Source organism: Manis javanica, chromosome 5 (genome assembly GCF_040802235.1).
Source record: "Manis javanica isolate MJ-LG chromosome 5, MJ_LKY, whole genome shotgun sequence".
In the NCBI taxonomy this organism is placed as follows: Eukaryota; Metazoa; Chordata; class Mammalia; order Pholidota; family Manidae; genus Manis; species Manis javanica.
In genome coordinates, this window is record NC_133160.1 from 165,666,890 (window position 1) to 165,685,361 (window position 18,472).

Below are 18,472 nucleotides of genomic sequence, written 5' to 3' on the forward strand. Positions count from 1 at the left end.
CTTATTTTATATTTCTTTATCCTTTTTGAATCACAGAAGCTTTCATGACCATATCTAATTTTGAAAAGGACTGTAAACATGGGTGAGATTTATGTGGTAAGTCCCATAATTCATAGATACATATGAATTATATATATATATGTATTATATATGTGTGTATATTCATTTGTGTATATATATATACACACACACAAATGTGTACATATATACACAATTATATTTATATATTTATATGTATCTACACATATACATATATGTATCTCCTAGAAAAATTTACTGAATAATTATTTGGTCTAGGAAAAAAAAACAATTTGGGGGAAACTTTATACATTGCCTCCAATTCCCGCATTTTACAGGTGAAGAAACTGAGATGTAAACAGGTGAAAAGACTTACCCAAGATCCCACTATTAGTAGGAAAGCCAGTAAAAGCACTCAGGTCTTCTGTCTTGCCCAGAACTTTTCAGGAGAGTGAAGTTTTCCAAAGTTTAATCCAAAATTATACACCACAGATGTATGTGTGTGTGCACATGTTGTCTGTTATTTGAAAGTCAGTTGCTATATATTCATTTTACCAGTCCCAAAATGGTAGTGTTGGTAATGGCTGTGTGTCTATAGGCATGATGGATGAATGACTCTGAGACCTCTTTGTTTTGAGTGCCTACGGAGATTGACCGCAAAGTCACTGTGGTTTCCTCAGCCCTATGCCCTTAAAAGCTCTTTTTCTCTTATAGGAAATTTTGTCTTTTGTTGCTTTTGCCACAGAGCCATGTGGCTTGAGATTGACAAGTGGCCTCTTTGCAAATGTCACTTCCTAAGACTCAACAGCTCTGTCACATTGTTTCCAACCATGTTTGACAGTGTCCTTGTAAGAATCTGTCTACAACCTATTTCAGCTTGTCACATGTGAATTACACTTTCCTTTCCTGGTCCTCCTGCCAGAAGAAACTACATGCTCATGATTTGGGTGAATTAGAGATTTAAGAGGACGCCCACCTCTGCCCTGAATGATACAAAAACCCCTCTTGGGTGAAACAAAGTTATCATGGAGATAATGCTGATTAAGTTCATTGGTTGCCAAGGATAGGGAGTGTCACTGGGTGTGATATCCCTGAGTGCCATATTTATAGGAAGTCTGCACTCAAACACGAATTTATACAGCAGATTCAGGAGTTATATCTCTGGATGCAAAAGGAACCTGCCATGTGATACCTGAGCAGCTGTCATTCCGCACTGAGAAATCTCAGAGGAAGGAAGAAGTGCCAGGAGCTATAAAGGTGAGAAACTGTCCCAATTTTTTAAAGAGGGGAACATTAATTCATATCAGAACTTATAGGTTTGGGGCACTATATTAGAGTAGGCAGTTGAATAAATGTTGTATTTCAATGCTTGGAAGACACAGTATCTCCAATTTAGGCGCTTGAGAAATATCCAACTGAACTGATTCAGAATAAATAGAATCATTGATCACTGCAGGCCTGTATGGACCATTTAAGACCAAGTTTTGTCAAGCTCCTCCAGGGCTTTTTTGAATAAAGTAAATATTTTAGCACAAAGTTAACATGGTAAAATGAGAGCAGGACATGTTATTTTATTGGAAATCGATTCAATTATCCTTTCATCTTAAATAGACTAGCATTCCCTACAGAAAATATTCAGCAATCATCCTTAGTTTTGTTTGAGAATTTTATATAATTTGAAAGAAGGTATAAAAGATTATTTAGCAAACTCGGGACAAGTTTGAGACCTGTATTCACCATTAAGTAAACTCATTGAAGGCAGGGAGTTCTGCTGATTCACTGTTACATTTCTAAAAAGTGTTTGCTGACACACATGCTCAATATAATTTTGTCAAATAAATGAACAAAGCTAAGGAAAAGGAAATATGGAAAAATGAGTTTCACAAGTTTGCAGGAATCCTGATCTTCCTTAGGTGTCCCTCACCTGGTCTTAGAGTTTCCAGCGAGTGGCTCACATTAATCTTATTCTTGATTGCAGAATTGTAGCCATAACTTTCCTTCTTTCCTACTCTATTCAGGTGTGACTCTGTGTCTGATCAGGGTAAATGCCTGTCAAAGACACCATGGCCACTGGTTTGGTACCCATATGCCAACTCTTTTGATGATTTTGAGGCTGAAGCTGTCAGTCTCAGAGGTCAAAAATAAAATGAAAAGGGTAAGGAAAACGTCCCCGTAACTGCCAACATCCATGAAGAAACTTTCTATGGGGTGTTTCACTATGCTCAAGTCTGGGAGCATTAATGTTTGACTTCACTTCTAATTCCCCAATGTGAAGGTTATCTCCCGGCAGTGTAATGGACTAAGTTAGGGGATAACTTTATTATAAATGCCTAAATTACCTGTAATAAATCACCACTATTCTTGTGGCTTTGTTGTTTTATGCAATTGTGTGTTCACTGGTAGTATCTCACTTTTTGTTGTGCGAGAAAAGCATTGATTCAGTGCACCTGAACCTGTTCGCCTTAGGAAAGCCTCCTTGAAAGGTTGGCCCTTGACCACTGCCTGGGAACAGCCTTCCTCCATTTCCCAAACTGATAAATATAGATCATTGCAACTAAACTGTTTGTACAATCACTATGATTTATGCTGAATGCCTGCTTTTCTTTTGGGGTCTGGAATTTGATAAGATCATGAGGCAGAGGATGCCTGCATGACCAGTTACCAATAAAAACACTGCCAATGAGCCTGTAATGAACTTCCCAGGAGACCACATTTCAAGTGTTTTCATAACCCAGTGCTTGAGGAATTAGTCCTACGTGACTCCGCCATGAAAGACTCTTGGAAAGGAGTCCCTCCTCTGACTTAGTTCCATGTGCCTGTTCCCTTTGCTAATTCTGTTTTGTATCATGTTGCTGTAATCCATCAGTCATGAGTGTAATTATGCACTGATTCCTATATGTTCTCCTAGAAAATCACTGAACCTGGGAGTGTCCTTGGGGACTCAGGTCACAGTTGTCATGGAAGGAGTCACATTAACCACTGCAGATTCTGTCTCATCCCCAGGGTCCCTGGAGATGGTAATAATTCAACTCTTTTTACATATATTTGCTATTTAAATTTTTTTTTGCTCATTTGAATTAAAAATCAAGTATAATTGCATAAGACAATAGGAAGAAAATAAATACATTAAAAACAGCAGCCAAAACTAGTTGAGCTTATTTCAATATTTATCCTTCTTTTTAGTGGCACTGTGGTCAGTACTTGGCATGCATTTTCTCATTTAATCTTTACAACAATTCCAAGAGGCATGTAATTTTAAAATCATAAGTGTATAGATGGAGAAACTGGTACAGAGAGGTCAAATACCTTGTCAAAAGTTCCACAGATAATGATAAATCAGATTAAAGATGATGGTGTGAGAGGTGAAACAGAGGCTTTCTCCTAAAACTGCATATAATATGAAAATATAATAAATACAACTAATCCTGAGAGAACAAGAGGAAAGAGGACTGTGCCAGACTGCATACACCTGGAGAAAAGAGCAGACCTCACAGAACAGGGCAATGTACCAAAGCTGTGTCCTGGTGGGACCCAAGCCCTTCCCCCACCTCAGCTCACCAGCGAGAGAAAGAGAAACTGAGCAGGGAGGGAGTGGAGGACTGGGACTGCTGAATACCTACTGTAGAGATCTGCTCTGGGAGCACAATCATACATTTCATGGTGCTTTTCTGATACTCTCATGATTATAGGGTTGGAAAGCTAACAGAGAAAGAATTCCTGGAGAGACTGAGATTCCAGCTGCTTGTGGAAAGCAGGGATCCATATCCAGCTGCTCTGTAACAAAAGCTTATACCTGTGTACTTGGCCCACTGGCTCAGGCAGTGGAGACAGGCATAGCAGCTGGGAAGAAAGAAACAGCTCTTTCTGCTCCCCCCCAGGCACCAATTCCACTCACCTGTGACCCCCAACATTGCCTCAGGGTCTGAGCAGCTCCAGAGAGTAGAGATTCCAGACATTAGAGGATGTCATATACAAATATGAAATGCCAAAGGAACCTGGTCCAGAGTAAAATTTATATTACCCCTGAGAAAGATGATATGGAACTCATTACTCTTCCTGAAAGGGAGTTCAAAATAAAAGTCATCAACATGCTAATGGAGGTATGGAAAGACATCCAAGAACTCAGGAATGAATTCCAGTCAGAGATACAATTGTTGAAGAGCACAATGGAGGGAATTAAAAGCAGATTGGATATGGTGGAGGAGACATAAATGAAATAGAAACTAGAGAAGAGGAATACAAAGAAGCTGAGGCACAGAGAGAAAAAAGGATCTCTTTTTTCTTCATAAAAATGAATGAATATTGAGAGAACCGTGTGACCAATCCAAAAGGAACAATATTCACATTATAGGGGTACCAGAAGAAGAAGAAGAAAAGAGAGAAAGGGATAGAAAGTGTCTTTGAGGAGGTAATTGCTGGAAACTTCCCCAGTCTGGGGAAGGAGATAGTCTCTCAGGCCATGGAGATCCACAGATCTCCCAACACAAGGGACCTAAGGAAGACAACACCAAGACATATAGTAATAAAAAAGGCAAAGATCAAGGATAAGGACAGACTGTTAAAGCAGCCAGAGACAGAAATAAGATCACAAACAAAGGAAAGCCCATCAGGCTAACATCAGACTTCTCAGCAGAAACCTTACAGGCCAGAAAGGAGTGGCATGATATATTTAATGCAATGAAGCAGAAGGGCCAAGATTAATTTATCCAGAAAGGTTATCATTTAAATTTGAAGGAGGGATTAAACAATTTCCAGATAAGCAAAAGCTGAGGAATTTATCTCCCACAAACCATCTCTACAGTCTATGTTGGAGGGACTCTTATAGATGGAAGTGTTTCTAAGGTTGAATAGCTGTCACCAGAGGTAATAAAACCACAGTAAAGAAAGTAGAACAGCTAATTACAAAGCAAATGAAAAATGAAAGTAACTATCTCCAAAGTCAATTAAGGGATAGACAAAGAATACAGAATATGATACCTAATATATAAAGAATGGAGAAGGAAGAAAAAGGAGAGGAAAAAGAAAAGAACCTTTAGATTGTGTTTGTAATAGCATATTAAGTAAGTTAAGTAAGACTCTTAGATAGTTAGGAAGTTAACCTAGAACCTTTGGTAACCATGGATCTAAAGCCTGCAATAGCAATAAGTACCTACCTATCAATAATCACCCTAAATGTAAGTGGACTGAAAGCACAAATCAAAAAATACAGAGTCACTGAATGAATAAAAAACAAGACCCATCTATATGCTGCCTACAAGAGACTCACTTTAAACACAAAGACATACACAGAGTAAAAGTGAAGGTATGGAAAAAGATAGTTCATGCAACTAATAGAGAGAAAAAAGCAGGAGTTGTAGTACTTGTATCAGACAAAATAGACTTCAAAACAAAGAAAGTCACAGAGACAAAGAAGGACATTACATAATGATAAAGGGGTCAATCCAACAAGATATAACCATTAGAAATATCTAAGCTCCCAACACAGGAGCACCTGCATATGTGAAACAAATACTAACTGAATTAAAAGGGGAAATAGAATGCAATGCATTCATTCTAGGAGACTTCAACACTCCACTCACTCTGAAGGACAGATCAACCAGACAGAAAATAAGTAAGGACACAGAGGCACTGAACAACATATTAGAACAGATGGAACTAATAGACATTTACGGAACTCTACACCCAAAAGTACCAGAACATACATTCTTCTCAAGTGCACATGGAACATTTTCAAGAATAGATCATATACTAGGCTATGAAAAGAGCCTCAGTAAATTCAAAAATATTGAAATTGTACCAACCAGTTTCTCAGACCAAAAAAGTATGAAACTAGAAATAAACTATGCAAAGAAAATGAAAAATCCCACAAACACACGGCAGCTTTACAACATGCTCCTAAATAACCAATGGATCAATGACCAAATAAAAAAAAGATCAAGCAATATATACAGACAAATGACAACAATAATTCAACACCACAAAATCTGTGGGACACAGCTAAGGCTGGGCTAAGAGGAAAGTATATTGCAATGCAGGCCTACCTCAGGAAAGAAGAACAATCCCATATTAGCAGTCTAAACTCAAAATTAATGAAACTAGAAAAAGAACAACAAATGAAGCCCAAAGTCAGTAGAAGGAGGGACATAATAAAGATTAGAACAGAAATAAATAAAACCAAGAAGAATTAAACAATAGAATCAATGAAAGCAAGAGCTGGTTCTTCGAGAAAATAAATAAAATAGATAAGCCCCTAGCCAGACTTAACAAGAAAAAAAGAGAGTCTACACACATAAACAGAAACAGAAATGAAAAAGGAAAAATCACTACAGACACCACAGAAATACAAAGAATTATTAGAGAATACTATGAACAATTATATGCTAACAAACTGGATAACCTAGAAGAAATGGACAACTTTCTATAAAAATACAACCTTCCAAGGCTGACTAAGGAAGAAATAGAAAATCTGAGCAGACCAATTACCAGCAATGAAATTGAACTGGTAATCAAAAAACTACCTAAGAACAAAACTCCTGGACCACATGGCTTCACCGCTGAATTTTATCAAACATTTAGTGAAGACCTAATACCCATCCTCCTTAAAGTTTTCCAAAGAATAGAAGAAGAGGGAATACTTCCAAACTCATTGTAGGAGGCCAGCATCACTCTAATACCAAAACCAGGGAAAGATACCATGAAAAAAGAAAATTACAGACCAATATCCCTAATGAACATTCATGCAAAAATACTCAACAAAATATTAGCAAACCAAATTCAAAAATAGATAAAAATGATCATCCATCATGATCAAATTGGATTTATGCCAGGGATGCAAGGATGGTACAACATTCGAAAATCCATCAACATCATCCACCACATCAACAAAAAGAAGGACAAAAACCACATAAATATCTCCATAGATGCTGAAAAAGCATTTGACAAAATTCAACATCCATTCATGATAAAAGCTCTCAACAAAATGGTTATAAAGGGCAAGTACCTCAATATAATAAAGGCCATATATGACAAACCCAGAGCCAGCATCATACTCAACAGCGAGAAGCTGAAAGCTTTTCCTTTAAGATCAGGAACAAGACAAGGATGCCCACCTTCCCCACTTCTATTCAGCATAGTACTGGAGGTCCTAGCCATGACAATCAGACAACACAAAGAAATAAAAAGCATCCAGATTTGCAAGGAAGAAGTTCAACTGTCCCTGTTTGCAGATGACATTATATTGTACATAAAAAACCCTAAAGAATCCACTCCAAAACTACTAGATCTGATATCTGAATTCAGCAAAGTTGCAGGATACAAAATTAATACACAGAAATCTGTGGCATTCCTATACACTAACAATGAAGTAGCAGAGAGAGAAATCAGGAAAACAATTCCATTCAGAGTTGCATCAAAAAGAATAAAATACCTAGGAATAAACCTAACCAAGGAAGTGAAAGACCTATATCCTGAAAAATACAAGACACTCTTAAGAGAAATTAAACAAGATACAAATAAATGGAAACTCACCCCATGCTCTTGGCTAGGAAGAATTAATATTGTCAAAATGGCCATCCTGCGTGAAGCAATCTATAGATTCAATGCAATTTCTATCAAAATACCAATAGCATTCTTCAATGAACTAGAGAAAATTGTTCTAAAATTCATATGGAACCACAAAAGACCTTGAATAGCAAAAGCAATCCTGAGAAGGAAGAATAAAGCTGGGGGCATTATGTTCCCCAACTTCAAGCTCTACTACAAAGCCACAGTAATCAAGACAGTTTGGTACTGGCACAAGAACAGACCCATAGACCAATGGAACAGACTAGAGAGCCCAGATATAAACCCAGCCATATATGGTCAATTAATATATGATAAAGGAGCCATGGATATACAATGGGGAAATGACAGCCTCTTCAACAGCTGGTTTTGGCAAAACTGGACAGCTACATGCAAGAGAATGAAACTGGATTATTGTCTAACCCCATACAAAAAAGTAAACTTGAAATGGATTAAAGATTTGAATGTAAGTCATGAAACCATAAAACTCTTAGAAGACAACATGGGCAAATATCTCCTGAATATAAGCATGAGCAACTTCTTCCTGAACACATCTCCTCAAGCAAGGGAGACAAAAGCAAAACTGAACTCATGGGATTATATCAAACTAAAAAATTTCTTTATGGCAAAGGACACCATCAACAGAACAAAAGGCATCCTACAGTATGGGAGAATATATTTGTAAATGACATATCCAACAAGGGGTTAACATCCAAAATATATAAAGAACTCACATGCCTCAACACCTAAAAGTCAAATAACCCAATTAACATATCAGCAGAGGATATGAAGAGACAGTTCTCCAAAGAAGAAATTCAGATGGCCAACAGACACATGAGAAGATGCTCCACCATCCAAGATCACTAATCATCAGGGAAATGCAAATTAAAACCACAATGAGATATCACCTCACACCAGTAAGGATGGCCAGCATCGAAAAGACTAAGAACAGCAAATGCTGGCGAGGATGCGGAGAAAGGGGAACCCTCCTACACTGCTGGTGGGAATGTAAGCTAGTTCAACCATTGTGGAAAGCAATATGGAGATTCCTCAAAAAACCAAAAATAGAAATACCATTTGACCCAGGAATCCCACTCCTTGGAATTTACCCAAAGAATACAACTTCTCAGATTCAAAAAGACATATGCACCCCTATGTTTATCGCAGCACTTTTTACAATAGCCAAGATACAGAAGCAACCTAAGTGTCCATCAGTAGATGAATGGATAAAGAAGAGGTGGTACATATACACAATGAAATACTATTCAGCCATAAGAACGAAACAAATCCTACCATTTGCAACAACATGGACAGAGCTGGAGGACATTATGCTCAGTGAAATAAGCCGGGAGGAGAAAGACAAGTGCCAAATGATTTCCCTCATTTGTGGAGTATAACAATGAAGCAAAACTGAAGGAACACAATAGCAGCAGACTCACAGACTCCAAGAATGAACTAGTGGTTACCAAAGGGGAGGGGTGTAGGAGGGCAGGTGGGGGGGAGGGAGAAGGGGACTGAGGGGTATTATGTTTAGTGCACATGGTGTGGGGGATCATGGGGAGAACAGTGTAGCACAGAGAAGGCACCTAGTGGATCTGTGGCATCTTGCTACACTGATGGATAGTGACTGCATTAGGGTATGGGTGGGGACTTGATAATATGAGTAAATGTAGTAACCACATTGTTTTTTCATGTGAAACTTTCATAAGAGTGTATATCAATCATACCTTAATAAAAAAAGAAAAGAAAAGATAAATAAAAAATAAGTTCCACAAATGGAAAGTGAAAGAGTTGGGATTGAAAGAAAGAATTTTGTAACAGTAGTCTTCACACTCAGTACTACGTGGACTCAGTTTTTCTGATCTTTAGATTTACTTTCCACTCAGATACTATTTGTCTCAACCCACTCATTATGTTTCTTGCAGACCCGTTTTAGGGCCATTTATTTATTTTTCATTAAAACTCCTGAGTCTGTCAATCATATAGAGCATATTTGATGTGCATGCCCACCAGCAGTCCTCCAAAAACCTGAGACATGCCTCAGTCATAAGGAAAGGAGACTAGGTTGTTTCAGGGACAAAAACAAGTCTTCATAAGGGCATTTGAAAGTGCGGTGGGGTTCATTATGTTCTCAGCTTGCTCTTACCACAACCCTTGAGACTGGGGATTCAGGGTTCAATGTGCTTGAAACCTTAACAATGTGCACAGTTTCTGGCACATACTAGGTACTTAATTTTTAAATAGTGGTGAGTAGATAAACAGATGAGTATTTGGAGATCTGGTCAGAGGGAATGTTGTCCGGAAAGTTCAGAGTTGGAGGCACAGTTTGGATTAGAGATTTGGGCAAACAAGTGGAAGTATAGTCGCATTAGATTTGTAGCTAAAAGATGTTATAAATTCATAAAATAAATGTGACTAAAAAGTACTAAGGAAATTTTCAATAGGAAAGGTGGCTAAGTGCATCCTTACTATTGATCTATTAAGACAAATTTGGTAGAACTTTTCTGTGTTGTGTTAAATAACAGGTGCGCATTTCAATCCTGTAAATATGCAATGATTAAAATTTCATTAAAGATGTGTATGTGCACATACATAGGTGTTTTTTTCATGGCTACATAAAGCATTTTTATATTATTTTATATATTTTTAAAAGGGGGAATGCTGCCTATCAGTATGTCAACAAAGGTTTACCTTATGTGTGTGGGAGGAATACCTTTGGGGAAACTCCAGATTCTACAATAAGTAGAAATATTCTATTTCTAACCATGGTGAAATTATGGACGATTTAGTAGTTCTTAAATATCTTCTTTCATCAATATGTATACAAATAATTGTCATAAGTTATGTTGCAAAGTCTTGGAATGTTACTGTCTTCATATCATGTCAAATGAAGAAATGTAGAATTACAAAGTAGTTTATTTGTTGAGGTTCTGTGTGTGTGTTTGTTATATGTATATGTGTGAATATACCTAAAAGACATAATAAACTGTGATTATTTGGGGAGTGGATTTATGTAGGACTTTCATTTTGTAATTTGGTTATTTCTGCATTGTCTATTTGCTGGCACTGAAGTAGTTATTTTGTGAAATAAGAACAACCAAAGAGACAATAGCGGGCATTATAGAACCAATAATTCTGCTTTGGTGACTGGTGGGAAGGAAATGCTGTCCTTTTATTTATGGAAGTAAAGGTCTTCTCTAGGTCTTAAGTGATAAGGTAAAATTCAAACTTTTATGCCTGGTATTTAAAGGGCCCACAATCTGGCCCCAATATAACATTTTGACCTTAAATTCCTCTCTCTCATAAATTCCTTTCTATAAAACTGTTTTTCTCATATCCTTAGAATGCACTTTGCAGTGTCCTGCTCCTACAAATATCCGCAAATCAAATTCTATTACCTGGAATGACTTTCCCTTTCTTCTTTACCTTTTGTGGTCCTATATTTTATCACGTGAATTTGTCCTTCTTAAAAGCCATGACATCCCTGAGGTACAGTGATGGGTTCCGATTCAATTTTTTGAAGCTATGGAGACTCACTGAATTCACAATATTCATTAGATCTTAGGACAGATGAACCATGCTCTAAAAGTAGAAATTTCCCAGTATGTATGAATACTGAGCATGCCCGATTTCAATGTCCCCCCACACACATATTCTCAAAAACATAACTGTACCATCATCACACTGCCACACATTTTTAAGAACATTAGGAAGAGAGAGAGTGGGAAATAGAGTTTATACTACTTTACTTTAGGGATTCATTTATTTTTATTTTTTACAACTAATTGTTTTATGTGATTAATAGATGTGATTTATAACTTCTTCAATTAACCCGGTGAAATTCCCCAGGGAGAGCCAACTTTTCTAAGTCTCCAGCTGCCAAGTAAGCAATATAGATGAGATTGTAGGACACAAGTAGATGACAATCAGAGCTTGGGACTGAGACCCCCTGGTGCTAGCTGTGTGACTTAAAGCAATCTAACTTCTCTGGACTTCAATTTCCTCATTTAAAAAATAGGGTGATAATAACACTGACTGCAGAGAGCTATGAAAATTTTTCATATATGTAAAGTTGCTGTCAGTAACTAAATCCCTTACCATTTCCAGGAATGATGGTCTAACTTCCAACTGCCAGCATCTGCTGTTCCTCACCTCTTCATTTAATGAGCTATTGAGGCTTTTCTTCCTGAAAATGGGCAGGTTGCATGTTTCCTTCCTCAAGAGCCAGACTCAACTGTAACTGTGGGAGCTGGTGTGTAATGTCCTGATGCTCTCCCTTGGAAAAGGTACCTTTTTGTATCTCGTGTGTGTACGCACGTGCACGTGTGGGTGTGTATGTGTGGTTTGTATCATATTGCCTTCCAGGTTCCCCAGGGAAATTAGGCCCAGAGTAGTGATTTGCTAAGAACACACCTTTCATAGGCTTTCTCTCCTTTGTTTTCTCAACTTTCCATTCCAATCGGTGTATTTCCTATAACCGTCTTCCAATTAAGCCACTTGACTCAAATTCTTGCCTCAGGGTCTGAGAGAGGATAAATTTCTGATGTTTAAGCCTCCCAGTCTATGGAACTTTGTCAGAGCAGTTTGAACTAAGATAGTATGGCATATAATAAGTATGTAGTAAATGTTAAACTGTATGATTACTGATTCCACCCTATTTATATTATTAATTCATAGTGGCTTTTTCACCGTGATTCAACATCAGTACTTCAAAAGCAGTTTAAGGCTGAAAATTTAATAAATGTTACATTGAAAATGGGAAAAGGTAAAAGCCTACATTTCTAATTAAGTATGACCTGGTTACCAACAAAGCTGTCAAAACTGCCCAAATGTTACATGGAATGCCCCTGCAAAGGTACACAAAGAAAAAATGCTGAGGTCACATGACGCAAACCAAACCAGTTTGTCCTCATATAAACATTTCCGGTAGTTCTCTGCTCCTCATCATACGTGCACCCTAAATTTGGAGTCAACACCACCAAGTGCATCCCTGAATGTCTCCTTTGGAATGGCATCTCTTATACTGCTTCGTCCTCAATACCATGCATTTGGTATATATCATGTTATGACTTATATACTAATTTGCACTCAAAGATACATTGAATTGATTATATGCAGCATGGTCATCTTTATGACCATATGTAAAAGCCATGATTTACTAAGTTGTTTCACATCCACTTCCCCATTATATTCTCCCAACAATGCTAAAAAGAAGTGTGAGTGTGTGTTAGTAGTTTCATAAAACAGATGATCTAGAGAAACTTGATTTAGAGAAAATAAATTACTTACTCAAGGGCAGAGCCAGAAAGCACCAGTCAAGAGTTTTTGGAGTTGATGCAATTGTTCTTTAAATTATCTTGCATCTTTTAGAAGTTAAATGTCCTGGGTAGCTAATCGATCCTGAACAACACACATACTGGTACTAAACTCTTTACACAGAAAAAGATTGAATTAATTTTAATCCGTAGGACTTTGATACACAAATTCAGGTTAGATATTCCTCCTATATTGTTGACCCTGCAGCCTCACTATCAGAGCATCTATCGTGCCATTTTTTCTTGCCTATCACATTGAGATTTCCACTTTTAGATGCCATGTTCAATAAGAGCCAGGACCATAGTTCGTCTGTGCATGGTGGCACCTCAGTTGTCGGGAACAAAACTGGAGTCGCAGCTTTTTGAATATTTGTTGAATGTGACACAGATTAATCATTCTGGGCATGTGCAGTTTTCCTTTATAGAAATAATGATTTATGAGTGTGTTTTTAAAAACACTTCTTAGCTTCCTGGCATGCATCTGCTGGAATGCCTTCTGCCATTGTACACCAAATGAAGTTAAAGGGTCAGGCAATTGTTTTCCGTGAGAAAGAATTATTCCTGGTACTTGTGAGGACAATGGGACTGTGTAGTGTGGAAAATGACTGTGGCTAGGATACCAGTTTGAATCTCCACTTGCATTTCTGCTCTATGAAGCTTTGATCAAGTTCCAAAATTTATGTATTAGTTCCATCTCCTGTCAAGTGGAGAGGATATTAATTCTTAAACCATTGGGATTTAAAAAATTGTATGTGAAATGATTTCATATTATAAGCATTCGATAAATGGGACAGCGGTCTCTTACCTGCTGTTATAGCTGCCCTGTTTGCTTTTTGTTCACAGTAGTTATAAACTGACACATATATTTATCATATTTATTGTCTGCTTTCCTCCCATCTGGATGGAAGTTCTAGAAGAGTGCAGACCGTTGTATTTACCATTGCATTCCACTTAGAACCGTGCCCAGAACAGAGTAGATGGTCAATTAATGGACATGTGCAATTTTCCTTGTATAGAAATACTGATTTGTGAATGTGTTTACTAAATGTTGAATGGCTGAATGTCACTGTTTTGTGCCTGATGGCTCTTCTGGCCTGCTTACTGTACACCAACACACATGTCTGCAATTTGAAGATATAATTTGTTCCACCCAGCCAGGGACAGACTTTTGTGCCACGAGAATTCAGAGGATTTCAGATTTCCTGGGGATGAATGAACATCAGATTGACTCACTTTCTGATGAATCTCAATGTGCAAAGCTAATTAACAACAGCTTGATTCAAAACCAGGTCCTCTGATTTAAATTTACGTTCTTCCGACTCCAGCAACAAAGCTTCAATCAGTAACAATATATTTTAAGAAATAATCTGTGTATCAACTACTAGATTTCATGTACTCTGGGGGTCTGCTTGGATATATTCTCAGGGTCACTTACTTTTGCCCTCTTTCATTGTTTTTTCTCCTTTTCTTTAATCAATGTTTGGTTTGTTTATCTTTTATCCCTTTACATATATCCTGGCCTTTTCAGTGTTATCTTAAATGACAAGTTTTTGTTCTTATGAGACGTTTTCCTTCAGTGGAACAGAATGATCTTGACAAAACTCAACTCAGCAAAAATAACATCTTATTAGAGCCTGCATGAAACAAGTATTCAAAATCATGCCTATTCTATGTGAAAACATAAATTAAGTTATTTATGAGCACGTTCACATGGTTCAGGCATAAACAGTAAATGAAAAGAATCTGGAATTTCTCTCTGTGACTGCAGCTGACATGTTGAGATACATCCTTGTGACTTGAATATCAGGATGTTAATTTTTACAGCAGATAACTTGAAAAGTGTGTTCTCCTCTAATAAAAGTATTCCCCTTCTAAAAGCACAGTTCACTTATAAATATTCCATACTTTCTCCTTTAAAGTTGCCAGATTTTTTTTATGACATGAAAATCTCATTTCCATAAGAAAAAGCAGCTGTGTTCCTAATATAGAACTGAAACATAGCTGCTTTAAAAGTGGGCCCTAACACATTAATTCAAACTTTTCTCATCTTCTTTCAAAGTTGGAGTTAGTCCTCTCAAACCCTAACACTGCTTTATCAACTATGTTTATGTACTATTCTTTATCTTTGTTGTCATTTAAATCTTCACAGCGTCTTCACCAGAAGCAGATTCCACCCCAAGGAACCACTTTCTTTTCTCATCCAAATAAAGCAATTCCTCATCCATTAAAGTGTTACCTTGAGATGCAGCAATTCAGCCACCGCTTCAGGCTCCACTCCTGATCATAGTTCTGTTGAAATTTCTGCCACACCTGCACTTACCTCCTCACTGAAGTCTTGAACCCCTCAGTCATCCATGAGGGTTGGAAGCAACATCCTCCAAACTCCTGTTCATGTTGTGATTCTGACCCCTCCCCGTCAATTACAAATGTTCTTAATGGCATCTAGAAAAGTGAACCTTTTCCGGAAGGTTTTCAATTTATTTTGCCTAAATCCTTCAGAAGAATCTGTATCTATGGCAGCTATAGCCTTACAAAATGTATTTCTTAAAGAACAGAACTTGAAAGTCACAGTGATTCCTTAATCCATGGGCTGCAGAATGGATGTCGTGTTAGCAGGCACGAAAACAACATTCAACTCCCTGAACATCTCCATCAGAGCCCTTGGGTAGGCAGATGAATTGTTAATAAGCAGTAATATTTTGAAAGGAATCTTTTTTTTCTGAGCAGTAGTTCTCAATGCTGGGCTTAAGATACTCAGTAAACCATACTGTAAACAGATGTGCTGTCATCCAGGCTTTGTTGTTCCATACATAGAGCACAGACAGAGGAGGTCTGGCATAATTCTTGAGGGTCCTAGGATTTTCAGAGTGGTCAATGAGCACTGGCTTCCACCTCAAGTCACCAACTGCATTAGCCCCTAACAAAAGGGGCAGACTGTCCTTTGAAGCTTTGAAGCCAGGCCTTGACTTCTCCTCTCTAGCTATGAAAGTCCTAGACAGCATCTTCTTCCAATAGAAGGCTGTAAGGTTTATAATGAAAATCTGTTGTTTAGTGTAACTGCCCTCATTAATGATCTTATTGAGATCTTCTGGATAACTTTCTGGAGCTTCTGCATCAGCACTTGATGCTTCACTTTGCACTTTTCGATCTAAAGGCAGCATCTTTCCTTAAACCTCACGAACCCCCAGCCCCGATAGCTTCAGCCTCTTTTTCTGCAGCTTCCTCACCTTTCTCATCCTTCATAGAATCCAAGAGAGTTAGAGCCTTGCTCTGGACTAGGCTTTGGCTTAAGGGACTTTTGTGGCTGCTTTGATATTCTATTGAGACCACTCAAACTTTCTCCACATCAGCAGTAAGGCTGTTTCATTTACTTATTATTTGTATGTTCACTGGAGTAGCGTGTTTAGTTTCCTTGAAGGACTCTTGCTTTGCATTCACAACGTGGCTTCCTGCCTGGAACAAGAAGCCCAGCTTTTGGCCTGTATCGGTTCTCTGTCTTCCTCGCTCAGCTTAGTCATTTCTAACTTCTGATTTAAAGTGAGAAATGTGATCCTTCCTTTCATTTGAACACTAAGCAGCCACTGTAGGGTTATTAATTGGCTTCATTTCAGTATTATTATGTCTCAGGGAGTAGGGAGGCCTGGAAGGAGGGAGAGAGATGGGGAACAGCTGGTCAGTGGAGCGATCAGAATACACGTAACATTTACCAATTAAGTTTGCTGTCTTATATGTACATGGCATCCCAAAACAATTACAAGTGTGTCATCAAATACCACTGACCATAGGTCACCATAACAAATGTAATAATAGTGAGAAAGTTTGAAATATTGCAAGAATTAACAAAATGTGACCCAGAAACATAAAAGCAAGCAGATGCTGTTGGAAAAATGGTGCCAATCGACTTCCTCGAAACAAGGTTGCCACAAACCTCCAGTTTGTAAAATATACAATTATGTGTGAAGTTCAGTAAAGTGAAATGTAGTAAAACAAGATATGCCTGTATATACAGCTTCAAAGGCATCAGATCCCAGTTAAAACTTTGACCAATGGAGCCGAGTCTGGAAAAGGAGATCATGACTGATTCCTGGTGTGGTGAACAGTACACTCTTGTGAGCGTCTATGAACCACTCCATGGATTTGCCGAGAAGGGAGGTGATATTGCTGGGACTGGGGATGATGTAGGCAAGTGGTCCTGATAATGAGCCCAATCAAGGCTATTAGTAGTAATAGGATCCCATTTATTTACCCTTAACTGGTACAATTTGGGAATAGGTCACATATATATTATCTATATCCACCCACACACATACATGGATACATATGCATATACAAATAACAGATTCTGGCATCAATTTCTCCCTGGTAGGGAAATCTAAGAAGCAAGAGTTTTTCTGTAATTGAATTGGGTATATTTTGGGGGCATACTGGACACTTTTAGAACTCTACTTACATTGATTGTCCCTTTCACTATGTACATGCTCACATCCAACCTTTGGTGTGTGCATACATTCCCCAAGCATCCTTGTTTTCCCTAAATCACAGGAAACCACTTTGTGTCTAGATGAACATTTGGAGAATCGGACAACCGGTGGAGCAGTCATCAGCCAATGCCTGTTAGGACTTACCGTACAGATAGTCAGCTTCTGCGTCCCTCAGGAGGAGATAAATCCTAAGTGCACAAATTTCCAGTTTCCCAGCAAAATCACATTTCAGTTTGCCCACTGTGGTAGCTGGATTAATAAAGCACCCTTTTATTAGTGACCTCAGGCTGCCATAACAAAGTATGACAGATGGGGTAGTTTAAACAACAGATATTTGTTTTCTCACAATTCTGGAGGCAAGAAGTCCAAAATCAAGGTGCCAGCAGGGTTGGTTGCTGGCAGATGCCACCTTCTCATTGTGTCCTCACACGGCCTTTCCTCTGTGCATGCACAAAGAGAGAGAGAAGTCCCTGGTGTCTCTTCCTTTCTTGTAAGGACACCAACCCTATCAGATTAGGGCCCTGCCCTGCGGACCTTACTTGACCCTAATTACATCCTTAAGGACACTACCTCCACATACATCACTTTGCAGTTAAGACTTTGATCTATGAATTTAGGTGGGACAAAATTCAGTCTATTAATGAACCCTTTAATATGTTTTTCCTCTCCTATATCATAATAATGTTTTTCCTCTACTATCTTATACTCTGACCTCCAGTCACTCCCCACCAAAAATTCTACTTCAACTAAAAACATTGATCATAAATGATTAAAACAGTTACTGGGGTCAAGGTGGGGGTTTGGTCATAAGAATAAATGTAAGAATCAAAACTCACAAATGAGTTCCTGGACACAAGATTTCTTGTTCTGATCTGTCCTATTTTCCATCTGTAGGTATATCTATCTATTTTTCTATCATCTTTCTGGCTTTACAGGGTTTCTTTTGCAAACATCAAAGCCACACAGAATCCTCCAAGATAGTTCCCTTCAAAAAGATTCTTTGTAAATAAATTATAGGCAGGAGGCTGAAGTTTCCAACTGTTATTAAGACTCCATTCAGAGTAAAATTTGATTTTTTTCTGTTTTGATGGCAGCACC